The sequence below is a fragment of the Kogia breviceps genome, chromosome 6, assembly GCF_026419965.1.
Source record: "Kogia breviceps isolate mKogBre1 chromosome 6, mKogBre1 haplotype 1, whole genome shotgun sequence".
Taxonomy (NCBI): Eukaryota; Metazoa; Chordata; class Mammalia; order Artiodactyla; family Physeteridae; genus Kogia; species Kogia breviceps.
The window spans coordinates 72,331,977-72,344,528 of NC_081315.1; positions in this window are offsets into that span (position 1 = coordinate 72,331,977).

Here is a 12,552-nt window from a genome sequence, read left to right on the forward strand (position 1 = left end):
ATATCATATATTAACACATATATGTGAAATCTAGAAAAATGGTATAGATGACCTTATTTGCAAAGCAAAAATAGAGGTACAGATGTAGAGAACAAATATATGGATACCAAGGGGGAAGGAGGGGATGAGAGAAATTGGGAGGTTGGGATTGACACATATACACTATTGATACTATGTATAAAATAGGTAACTAATGAGAACATACTGTATAGCACAGGGAACTCTACTCAATGCACTGTGATGACCTAAATGGGAAGGAAATCCAAAAAAGAGGTCAAGCCTATTATTTGGCCATACATGAGAAAACTGAGTCACAGTGGGGTTAAACAACTAGCCAAAACTCACATAATAAGTTGTGGAGAGAGATTCAGTTCCAGGAAAACTGAGACCAAAACTCACATACTTAACAATATATACTATGTTCCCTTACAAAGGATATAATCAAACAGGCGAATAAGATATATGGAGAGAACAGATAAACACGTAGACAGACTGATAGATAGATAGTTGAGCTAGAAGTATATAGATGTTCATTGCTGTGTTGTTTATAGTAGTCCAAAATTGGGAAAAAAACAGCCTCACTATAGAGGATTAGACAAATACATTATACTATCCTCATTTAAAGCCTACTATGCAATCAGCAAAAATGATGACATAAAAAGATAGATTTGTTGATATAACATATCCTTAATATATTTCTACAAGAAAAATTAAAAATTATAAACTTTTTACATCTTATTAACTTATTTTTGTAAATATATGCAAAAAAAATAAAAGAGTCCTGGAGTCTTAGAAGCTATTTACCATCAGAACTATCAAGATCTCTGGGTGTCTAGGTGGAAAGATCATTTATTTTCTTAGTTCTTTGTTGATTTTTATTTTTCTGCCATGGGAATTACCATTGTCAAAAACTCAATTACTGACTTTCTTAAAACAATTAAAACAAAAATACTGAATTGCAATATTTTTGAGATATGGTAAAATTTATATTTAGAACCTAATCCCATGCCTTAACACTTTTTGAAGAAAATAATTAAGAATTCAACACAAGATGTTAGAAGAAAAAATATTTTTAAGAAAAAATGAGTAAGAAAATTATAAACATGAAAGGAGAAATCAATACATTTGAAAATAACATAAACAAAGCAAACAAAACATTAGCAAACAAAAAGTATAGAATGTATAATTTCAGTTGTAAAATATAAACATAAACCTGGTTTTAAGAAGGAAAATACTACAACAAAAGACATTTGAAGGAAAATATAAAACAAGAGGTATAGAGTATGGTGGTTAAATGTTGATATGGGTGCCAATTATGTAGGTTTCCATGTAGTTTCAATTTATACAAAGAATGTGATTTGGGGTAATTTTCTTAACCTAATTTTTCTTCAACTATATAACAGGGATAATAATAATACCTCCCTGATGAGGTTGTTTTGAGGATAAATTGAGATAACATGAATAATATTATCATCTATGCAAATAACTTGGCTAATCTTGATGAAATAATTGATTTTCTGGAAGAAAACATCAAGAAACAAATAACCTACTTTTCAAAGATCAATTTATTCCCCGCCTTCTTGATAAACCCTTCCCTTAGCACCTGCCCACATAATCTCTCTTCTTTCTCTGAATCTTAATTTAAGTTTTAGTTTTTAAACTACTTTTTCAGTAGTTATGGTAGGCAGAATAATGGTCCCCAAAGATGTCCATGAACTAACCCCCAAAACTTGTGAATATGTCACCATACACAGCAAAAGGGACTTTGCAATTATAATAAAGGTTAAGAACATTGAGAAAGATTACTTTGGATTATCCAGGTGAGTGCAATTTTACCACATGAGTCCTTAAAAGTGAAGAACCTTTCTCCTCTGATGGCAGATGGAAATGCAATGATGGGGGAAGGGTGAGAGAGAAATCCAATGTTGTAAACTTTGAAGATAGATTAACGTTGCTCCCAGCAGATGAATATGGACAGCTTTGAAAACTGGAAAAAGCAAGGAAACAAATTCTACACTAGAACTTCCAAAAATGAATGCAGCCTTGGAGATTTCTTTATTTTAGTCTGTTGAGACTTCAAAGCTACAGACCTGTAAGATAATATATTAGTGTTGTTTTAAGCCACTGTTGGTGGTAATTTGTCACAGCAGCATTAGAAAACTAATACAGCATTATACTGTGATATTCAATTTAAAAACATATGCATAGTCTTGCCTCCTTGCTAATACAGGCCCACTGAGGTCAGACAGAGCTTTCAATATCTCTGTCTATATCAAATAGCATCTAGTATGTTGCTTTGTGTATAGTGAGAAGGGTTCAGTATTTATTTGATTGATCCGATGCTCCTCTTACAGTATCATACTCTACCCTTTCTCCTTCTTCTCTCAATATTCAATGAGTCTCAAGTAGTCTGTAGGAAAAGTCATTCAGGTTCATACTGGATAAATATAGTCTGGTTTTTAGTCACGGGGTTTGGGATTAGCATATGCATCTAAAATGCGGAGTCCCAGAATCCTTCCAGAAATAGCTTCCTTTCAGACAGATTCTGCCACCTGAAATATTAATACAACAATCATCTTTTATTCTAGTCACAAGCATTTCCTCCTAATAACCCATGATTACACTAGCTGCTTGCTTTAATTACCACATATACACTATGCACCACAAAGAGACAATAGGCATTGCACATAGACTACATCATTTCCTTCAGAGAAATGCACTGCTGATTGATGTCAGAGAGCCATTGTTAGATACCATATTGGCTGGACTCAAAAGATGGACTATTTATAGAAAAACAAATTACATATATTTTGAAAGAGAAATGTAAGTGACAAATAGAGACACTAGTCATAGAGCTTTGTGGTGTCTTTATATTCATCTTGAAAAAGGTTTGACAGTAGTTTTCACATTAACATTACATATTTTTGAATAAAATAGTCACTATTATAAAAATATTTTGAATGTTTTAAAATTATTTTTTAAGTTGTTTTTAAATAATAAGACAATTTGAAGATAGTTATAACATTTCACAGTAGTGAACTTGGAAGGTAATTTTGAAGTAATTCCATACAACCATTCAGCTAATATAGAAATTCATTTTTTAATATCTTGACCCATTGACTTAAGTTATTTATTATTAGTTTGTTTAGTTTTACAAAATTCCAAAAACTTGGAAATATGAACAATCCTTAGTCATTCAGACTGTGAACACAGGGATTGAAGAAGTTCAAAAATAATTGTTGTTATTTCACTTTCAAGAAATTTTGTTAGGAAATATAGGGAGGGGAGAACATAGTAACTAGACATGAACTAAGAGTTAAAGAAGGGCTGGGGAAGGTGTGAGACACTTGAGAACACTTATAGCAGGAAGGAGAGTTTGAGGTCCGTCTCTGTTACTTGTTTGCTGTGTGAGATGGGGAAGTCACTTATCTTCCTTTAGTTATGAAGTTAGAAAAAATTTTAATAATGGAAGTAAAATAACATTGCAAACACAATTCATCTAAATTGGAGTAATTTCTCCAAGATCTTTTCTCAGTTCTTAGGGTATAAGATTTACCTTTCTTCAAGTCACATTGCTTTAGAGTATCTGGTTTCTTTCTGAGTGATAAAAAATACTTTGCAGTAATTATGCTAAAAGTCTGCATTTCTTTTCAAGGAAATATAATTTTAAATTCAGCATTTAAAAATCCTATATGTGATTTCCTAGAGCTTTTCTGGAAAAGAATTAGTGAAATAAACCTTTATAATTTATTCTTTGTTTAGTTTTTAATTGTTTGGTAGGGCTACTACATTTGTGAATGAAGAGGTTTCCATTTTAAAATAATCTATAGAATTTTAAATTGATTACAATAATTACAGTAAATTCAAGGCATTCAGAATATTAGCTACCTTAAAAAATGATCAAAACTTTATCAAAATATGGTGGTAAAGGTGAACCCACTTGTTCATATCTACATTCTCGTTAAGGAGAATGAGAAAATTTGGAACAAAAAAATAATCTGTTTGGTGATACCAAAGAGTTCCCAAGATAGAGAGGAATTGCAAGGCCAAGATCTAGGAGAGAAGAAAAGGAAGTACTATGGAGATAAGCCCAGACTATGGGGCTATGTATTTCCCAGGGGCAAATGACAATTAGAGAGGAGATTACTGAGAGACTGAGAAGCCAAGCAGAGCATTTGACAGGTTCATGTACAGCAAGGACAAAACTTGGACTCCAGAGCCCACTAAGGATGAGAGGCTGTGATAGGCGCTCCAGGATTTAGTTCAGGATCCAAAAGGACTACACTTTAGGAATGAGAGAGAAAAGGAAATAGACCTTCTGACATTAAAAAGAAAACTTAAAAGAATATAGAGGGAAAATACTAATGATAAGATGCATTAATAAGATAGAAAATGAAGATGCATTGGAGATGGATTTATAATGCCAAGATCCTACAAATACAACATTGAGCAAAAGAAACCAGGGCCTAAATAGTGCATAATAGATGATTCCACCTCTACATATTTTTTAAATGGACAGATCCAATCTATGATTTTAGAAGTCAGGATAGTAGTCCCTTTGGGAGGAGGGAAGGCATATGATTGGGAGAGGTCACAAATGGAGTTTCTGAAAGTAATGGAAATAGTTCATTTCATGACCTAGATAATAGCTATGCAGCTTTATTCACCTTGTGACAATTCATTAAACTATACATTTTAATGTATGCACTTTTCTGTATGTATGCTACAGTCAATAAAACTGAAAGAAAAAAAAACCTTGAACAACAGAGCAAATGACATTCATATATACATAATTCTACTTAAAAATAACACAAATGTCCTTCTAAAGGACAAGTGATGAGTTTGTCTTTAACTTCAGAATTGTAGAGACCTAATTTATACAGAGTACAATCTATCCTACACAATAAAAATGTTCTTTTTTTAAACACAAATCAGAACTTTCCATACCCTACTCAAAACTCCGCATGACTTCTTGTCACTCTTAGAACAAAATCCACAGTGTGCAAGGCTGTTCATAATCTGGCCCCTGGTCATTACTCTGACTTCATTTCTTATTTCTTGCTTTGCCCTAGCACTCCAGATTCCTCCCAGAACCTTAAATACACTTAGTAGGTTTCTCTTCAAGGTGTTTGTGAGTTTTTTTTAGTCTGGAATGTTCACAACCCAGAGATGTGCTCCCTTACTCCTTTGCCTTATTCATGATGTTACTCAAGTGCTACTTCCTCAGCCAGGCCATCTCTGAACACCTTATTTTACTTTTTATTTTTTTTTAAATGTTTTACTTGAAGTATAGCTGACTTACAATGTTGTGTTAGTTTCAGGTGTACAGCAAAGTGAATTAGCTACATATGTATAAAATATATATATATATATATAAATTCTTTTTCAGATTTTTTTCCATTATAGGGGATTACAAGATAGTGAATGTAGTTCCGTGTGCTATACAGTAGGTCCTTGTTGCTTATCTATTTTATATATAGTAGTTGTGTATCTGTTAATTCCAAACTCCTAATTTATCCCCCCTCCCTTTCCCCTTTGGTAACCATAAGATTGTTTTCTATTTCTGAGAGTCTGTTTCTGTTTTGTAAATAAGTGAACACCTTATTTTAAAACACACTCCCAACCTTCTAGATGCCCTCTCTTTCTTTTCCCAGCTTCTTTCATTCTCTTATCACTTATAACTGATAAAATATGTCATGTTTACTTGTTGATGTGTTTCCCAGCACAAGCAATTTGCCTATTTGCACATCCCTTCCTTGTTAACATGTAAAACATGTCTGGCATGGAGTAGGCATTCCACATGTTGTTCTGAAATGACTAAATGAGTGAATAGATGAATTAATGTAAGAATTCAATGTATTCCAAAACCAGTTGGCAAGAAGATTTGAAGAATGTAATACAACTCACCGATGTCAGGACACTTTTATACCCTGGGACCACCAGTCTTAATGTTTAGTAACATTAAGGCAGTTTGTTTTCACGAGGGGATAAAAGTTGTGAAATTTCTTTCTAATTGAATTGCTATGAACTACAAAGCACAGCAGCCTTTCTTTTCAATGATACAGACTGACTACTCACATTTGTAGGTGTAGCTCACAGCATTCCCAGGGAAAAAAACAAAGAAAGCCTTGCTAAGGCAGGATTCTGCACAGGTTGTTGTTTACTCAACTTTATCTTCTCTGGGCATCAAAATCTTTATCCCCTAACGTAAGTGTCTGTATTAGAGTTCTCCAGAGGAACAAAACCAAGAGGAGTCATATATATATGTGTATATATATATATATATATATATATATATATATATACACACACATACAAACCAATAGTAGATAAAAGATAGATAGATAGACAGACAGATAAATAGATGCCAGATAGATACATTTATTATGAGGAATTAGCTCACATGATTATGGTGGCTTAGAAGTCCCATGATCTGCAGTCCGTGGGCTGGAGCCCCAGGAAATCCAAAGCCCTAGGAAAGCTGATGGTATATTCCAGTCTAAGTCCAACAACCTGAGAACCAGGGATGCTGATAATATAATGTTCACAGTCTGAGCAGAAGATAAGATGAGATGCCTCACTCCAGCAGTGAGGCAGAAAAATAAAAGAGTGAATTCCTTCATCCTATACCTTTTGTTCTATTCAAGCCATCAGGGGATTTGATGTTTCCCATCAACATTGGGGAAGATAATTTACTGAGTTCATTGATTCAAATGCTAATCTTAGGGAAACACCTTCACAGACACACCCCCAAAAAAAAAAAATGTTTAATCTGGGCATCCAATGACATATCAAGCTGACACAAAAAATTAACCATCACAGTGTACTTATATGATAATATCTGGTAGGTCTCTTTTAACTCAGGAATCCATAAAGATAATTTTTTGGAGAATGACTGAACCTAAATTGAGACATACTATAATTGAGTAAGTCTAATTGAGGCATATTATACATACATACAATTAGTGAAGGAGGATATACAATAATTCTTGACTCTTTTTTTTTTAAATTTATTTATTTATTTTTCCGCTGTTGGTTCTTCGTTTCTGTGGGACGGTTTTCTCTAGTTGTGGCAAGCGGGGGCCACTCTTCATCGCGGTGCGTGGGCTTCTCACTATCGCGACCTCTCCTTTTGCGGAGCACAAGCTCCAGACACGCAGGCTCAGTAATTGTGGCTCACAAGCCTAGTTGCTACGCGGCATGTGGGATCTTCCACAGACCAGGGCTCGAACCCTTGTCCCCTGCATTAGCAGGCAGATTCTCAACCACTGCGCCACCAGGGAAGCCCAATTCTTGATTCTTGATAGAGGTCTCCAATGCCACATTATTATTTTTTTAAACATCTTTATTTGAGTATAATTGTTTTACAATAGTGTGTTAGTTTCTCCTTTACAACAAAGTGAATCAGTTATACATATACATATGTTCCTATGTCTATTCCCTCTTGTGTCACCCTCCCTCCCACCCTCCCTATCCCACCCCTCTAGGTGGTCACAAAGCACAGAGGTGAACTCCCTGTGCTATGCAGCAGCTTCCCACTAGCTATCTAATTTACATTTGGTAGTGTGTATATGTCCCTGCCACTCTGTCACATCATCAGAGCTTACCATTGCCCCTCCCCATAACCTCAAGGCCAGGCTCTAGTAGATCTGTGTTTTATTCCTGTCCTACCACTAATCTCTTCATGATATTTTTTTTTTCTTAAATTCCATATATATGTGTTAGCATACGGTATTTGTTTTTTTCTTTCTGACTTACTTCACTCTGTATGACAGACTCCAGGTCTATCCACCTCATTACAAATAATTCAGTTTCATTTCTTTTTATGGCTGAGTAATATTCCATTGTATATATGTGCCACATCTTCTTTATCCATTCATTTGTTGAGGGACACTTAGGTTGCTTCCATGTCCTGGCTATCGTAAATAGAGCTGCAATAAACATTTTGGTACATGACTCTTTTTGAATTATGGTTTTCTCAGGGTATATGCCTAGTAGTGGGATTGTGGGGTCATATGGTGGTTCTATTTGTAGTTTTTTAAGGAACCTCCATACTGTTCTACATAGTGGCTGTATCAATTTACATTCCCACCAGCAGTGCAAGAGGGTTCCCTTTTCTCCACACCCTCTCCAGCATTTATTGTTTCTAGAGTTTTTGATGACGGCCAATCGGACCGGTGTGAGATGATATCTCATTGTAGATTTGATTTGCATTTCTCTAATGATTAATGATGTTGAGCATTCTTTCATGTGTTTGTTGGCAATCTGTATATCTGCTTTGGAGAAATGTCTATTTAGATCTTCTGCCCATTTTTGGATTGGGTTGTTTGTTCTTTTGTTATTGAGCTGCCTGAGTTGCTTATAAATTTTGGAGATTAATCCTTTGTCAGTTGTTTCATTTGCAAATATTTTCTCCCATTCTGAGGGTTGTCTTCTGGTCTTGTTTATGGTATCCTTTGCTGTGCAAAAGCTTTTAAGTTTCATTAGATCCCATTTGTTTATTTTTGTTTTTATTTCCATTTCTCTAGGAGATGGGTCAAAAAGGATCTTGCTGTGATTTATGTCATAGAGTGTTCTGCCTATGTTTTCCTCTAAGAGTTTGATAGAGTCTGGCCTTACATTTAGGTCTTTAACCCATTTTGAGTTTATTTTTGTGTGTGGTGTTAGAGAGTGTTCTAATTTCATACTTCTACAGGTAGTTGTCCAGTTTTCCCAGCACCACTTATTGAAAAGGCTGTCTTTTCTCCACTGTATATCCTTCCCTCCTTTATCAAAGATAAGGTGACCATATGTGTGTGGGTTTATCTCTGGGCTTTCTATCCTCTTCCATTGATCTATATTTCTGTTTTTGTGCCAGTATCATACTGTCTTGATTACTGTAGCCTTGTAGTATAGTCTGAAGTCAGGGAGCCTGATTCCTCCAGCTCCATTTTTCGTTCTCAAGATTGCTTTGGCTATTCGGGGTCTTTTGTGTTTCCATACAAATTGTGAAATTTTTTGTTCTAGTTCTGTAAAAAATGCCAGTGGTAGTTTGATAGGGATTGCATTGAATCTGTAGATTGCTTTGGGTGATACAGTCATTTTCACAATGTTGATTCTTCCAATCCAAGAACATGGTATATTTCTCCACCTATTTGTATCATCTTTAATTTCTTTCATCAGTGTCTTATAGTTTTCTGCATACAAGTCTTTTGTCTCCTTAGGTAGGTATTTTTCATAGATATTTTATTCTTTTTGTTGCAATGGTAAATGGGAGTGTTTTCTTAATTTCACTCTCAGATTTTTCATCATTAGTGTATAAGAATGCCAGAGATTTCTGTGCATTAATTTTGTATCCTGCTACTTTACCAAATTCATTGATTAGTTCTAGTAGTTTTCTGGTAGCATCCTTGGATTCTCTATGTATAGTATCATGTCATCTGCAAACAGTGACAGCTTTACTTCTTCTTTTCCTATTTGTATTCCTTTTATTTCTTTTTTTTCTCTGATTGCTGTGGCTAGAACTTCCAAAACTAGGTTGAATAAGAGTGGTGAGAGTGGGCAACCTTGTCTTGTTCCTGATCTTAGTGGAAATGGTTTCAGTTTTTCACCATTGAGAACAATGCTGGCTGTGGGTTTGTCATATATGGCCTTCATTATGTTGAGGAAAGTTCCCTCTATTCCTACTTTCTGAAGGGTTTTTATCATAAATGGGTGCTGAATTTTGTCAAAAGCTTTCTCTGCATCTATTGAGATGATCATATGGTTTTTCTCCTTCAGTTTGTTGATATGGTGTATCATGTTGATTGATTTGCGTATATTGAAGAAGCCTTGCATTCCTGGAATAAACCCCACTTGATCATGGTGTATGTTGCATTTAATGTGCTATTGGATTCTGTTTGCTAGTATTTTGTTGAGGATTTTTACATCTATGTTCATCAGTGATATTGTCCTGTAGTTTTCTTTCTTTGTGATATCTTTGTCTGGTTTTGGTATCAGGGTAATGGTGGCCTCATAGAAAGAGTTTGGGAGTGTTCCTCCCTCTGCTATCTTTTGGAAGACTTCGAGAAGGATAGGTGTTAGCTCTTCTCTAAATGTTTGATAGAATTCGCCTGTGAAGCCATCTGGTCCTGGGCTTTTGTTTGTTGGAAGATTTTTAATCACAGTTTCAATTTCAGTGCTTGTGATTGGTCTGTTCATATTTTCTATTTCTTCCTGGTTCAGTCTTGGCAGGTTGTGCATTTCTAAGAATTTGTCCATTTCTTCCAGGTTGTCCATTTTATTGCCATAGAGTTGCTTGTAGTAATCTCTAATAATCTTTTGTATTTCTGCAGTGTCAGTTGTTACATCTCCTTTTTCATTTCTAATTCTATTGATTTGAGTCTTCTCCCTTTTTTTCTTGATGAGTCTGGCTAATGGTTTATCAATTTTATTTATCTTCTCAAAGAACCAGCTTTTACTTTTATTGATCTTTGCTATTGTTTCCTTCATTTCTTTTTCATTAATTTCTGATCTGATCTTTATGATTTCTTTCCTTCTGCTAAATTTGGGGTTTTTTTGTTCTTCCTTCTCTAATTGCTTTCAGTGCAAAGTTAGGTTGTTTATTCGAGATGTTTCCTGTTTCTTAAGGTATGATTGTATTGCTATAAACTTCCCTCTTAGAACTGCTTTTGCTGTATCCCATAGGTTTTGGGCCGTCATGTCTCCATTGTCATTTGTTTCTAAGTACTTTTTGATTTCCTCTTTGATTTCTTCAGTGATCACTTCGTTATTAAGTAGTGTATTGTTTAGCCTCCATGTGTTTGTATTTTTTACTGATCTTTTCCTGTAATTCATATCTAGTCTCATAGCATTGTGGTCACAAAAGATACTTGATATGATTTCAATTTTCTTAAATTTGCCAAGGCTAGATTTGTGACCCAAGATATGATCGCTCCTGGAGAATGTTCCATGAGCACTTGAGAAAAATGTGTATTCTGTTGTTTTTGGATGGAATGTCCTATAAATATCAAGTAAATCCATCTTGTATAATGTATCATGTAAAGCTTGTGTTTCCTTATTTATTTTCATTTTGGATGATCTGTCCATTGGTGACAGTGGGGTGTTAAAGTCCCCTACTATGATTGTGTTACTGTCGATTTCCCCTTTTATGGCTGTTAGTATTTACCTTATATATTGAGGTGCTCCTATGTTGGGTGCATAAATATTTACAATTGTTATATCTTCTTCATGGATTGATCCCTTGATCACTATGTAGTGTCCTTCTTTGTCTCTTGTGATAGTTTTTATTTTAAAGTCTATTTTGTCTGATATGAGAATTGCTACTCCAGCTTTCTTCTGATTTCCATTTGAATGGAATATCTTTTTCCATCCCCTTACTTTCAGTCTGTAAGTGTCCCTAGGTCTGAAGTGGGTCTCTTGTAGACAACATATATATGGGTCCTGTTTTTGTATCCATTCAGCCAGTCAGTGTCTTTTGGTGGGAGCATTTAATCCATTTACATTTAAGGTAATTATTGATATGCGTGTTCCTATTACCATTTACTTAATTGTTTCGTGTTGTTCTTGTAGGTCTTTTCCTTCTCTTGTCTTTCTTGCCTAGAGAAGTTCCTTTAGCATTTGTTGTAAAGCTAGTTTGGTGGTGCTGAACTCTCTCAGCTTTTGCTTGTCTGTAAAGTTTTTAATTTCTCCATCAAATATGAATGAGATCCTTGCTGGGTACAGTAATCTTGGTTGTAGGTTTTTTTCCTTCATCCCTTTAAATATGTCCTGCCACTCCCTTCTGGCTTGTAGAGTTTCTGCTGAAAGATCACATGTTAACTTTATGGGGATTCCCTTGTGTGTTATTTGGTGTTTTTCCTTTGCTGCTTTTAATGTTTTCTTTGTATTTAATTTTGACAGTTTGATTATTATGTGTCTTGGCGTGTTTATCCTTGGGTTTATCCTTTATGGGACTCTCTGTGCTTCCTGGACTTGATTGACTATTTCCTTTCCTGTATTAGGAAATTTTTCAACTATAATCTCTTCAAATATTTTCTCAGTCCCTTTCTTTTTCTCTTCTTCTTCTGGGACCCCTATAATTCGAATGTTGGTGCGTTTAATGTTGTCCCAGAGGTCTCTGAGACTGTCCTCAGTTCTTTTCATTCTTTTTTCTTTCTTCTGCTCTGCAGTAGTTATTTCCACTATTTTATCTTCCAGGTCACTTATCCGTCCTTCTGCCTCAGTTATTCTGCTATTGATCCCATCTAGAGTATTTTTCATTTCATTTATTGTGTTGCTCATCATTGCTGGCTTCCTCTTTATTTCTTCTAGGTCTTTGTTAACTGTTTCTTGCTATTTGTCTATTCTAATTCCAAGATTTTGAATCATCTTTACTATCATTATTCTGAATTCTTTTTCAGGTAGACTGACTATTACCTCTTCGTTTGTTAGGTCTGGTGTGTTTTTATCTTGCTCCTTCATCTGCTGTGTGTTTTTCTGTCTTCTCCTTTTGCTTATCTTACTGTGTTTGGGGTCTCCTTTTTGCAGGCTGCAGGCTCGTAGTTCCCTCTGTTTTTGGTAGCTGTCCCCTGT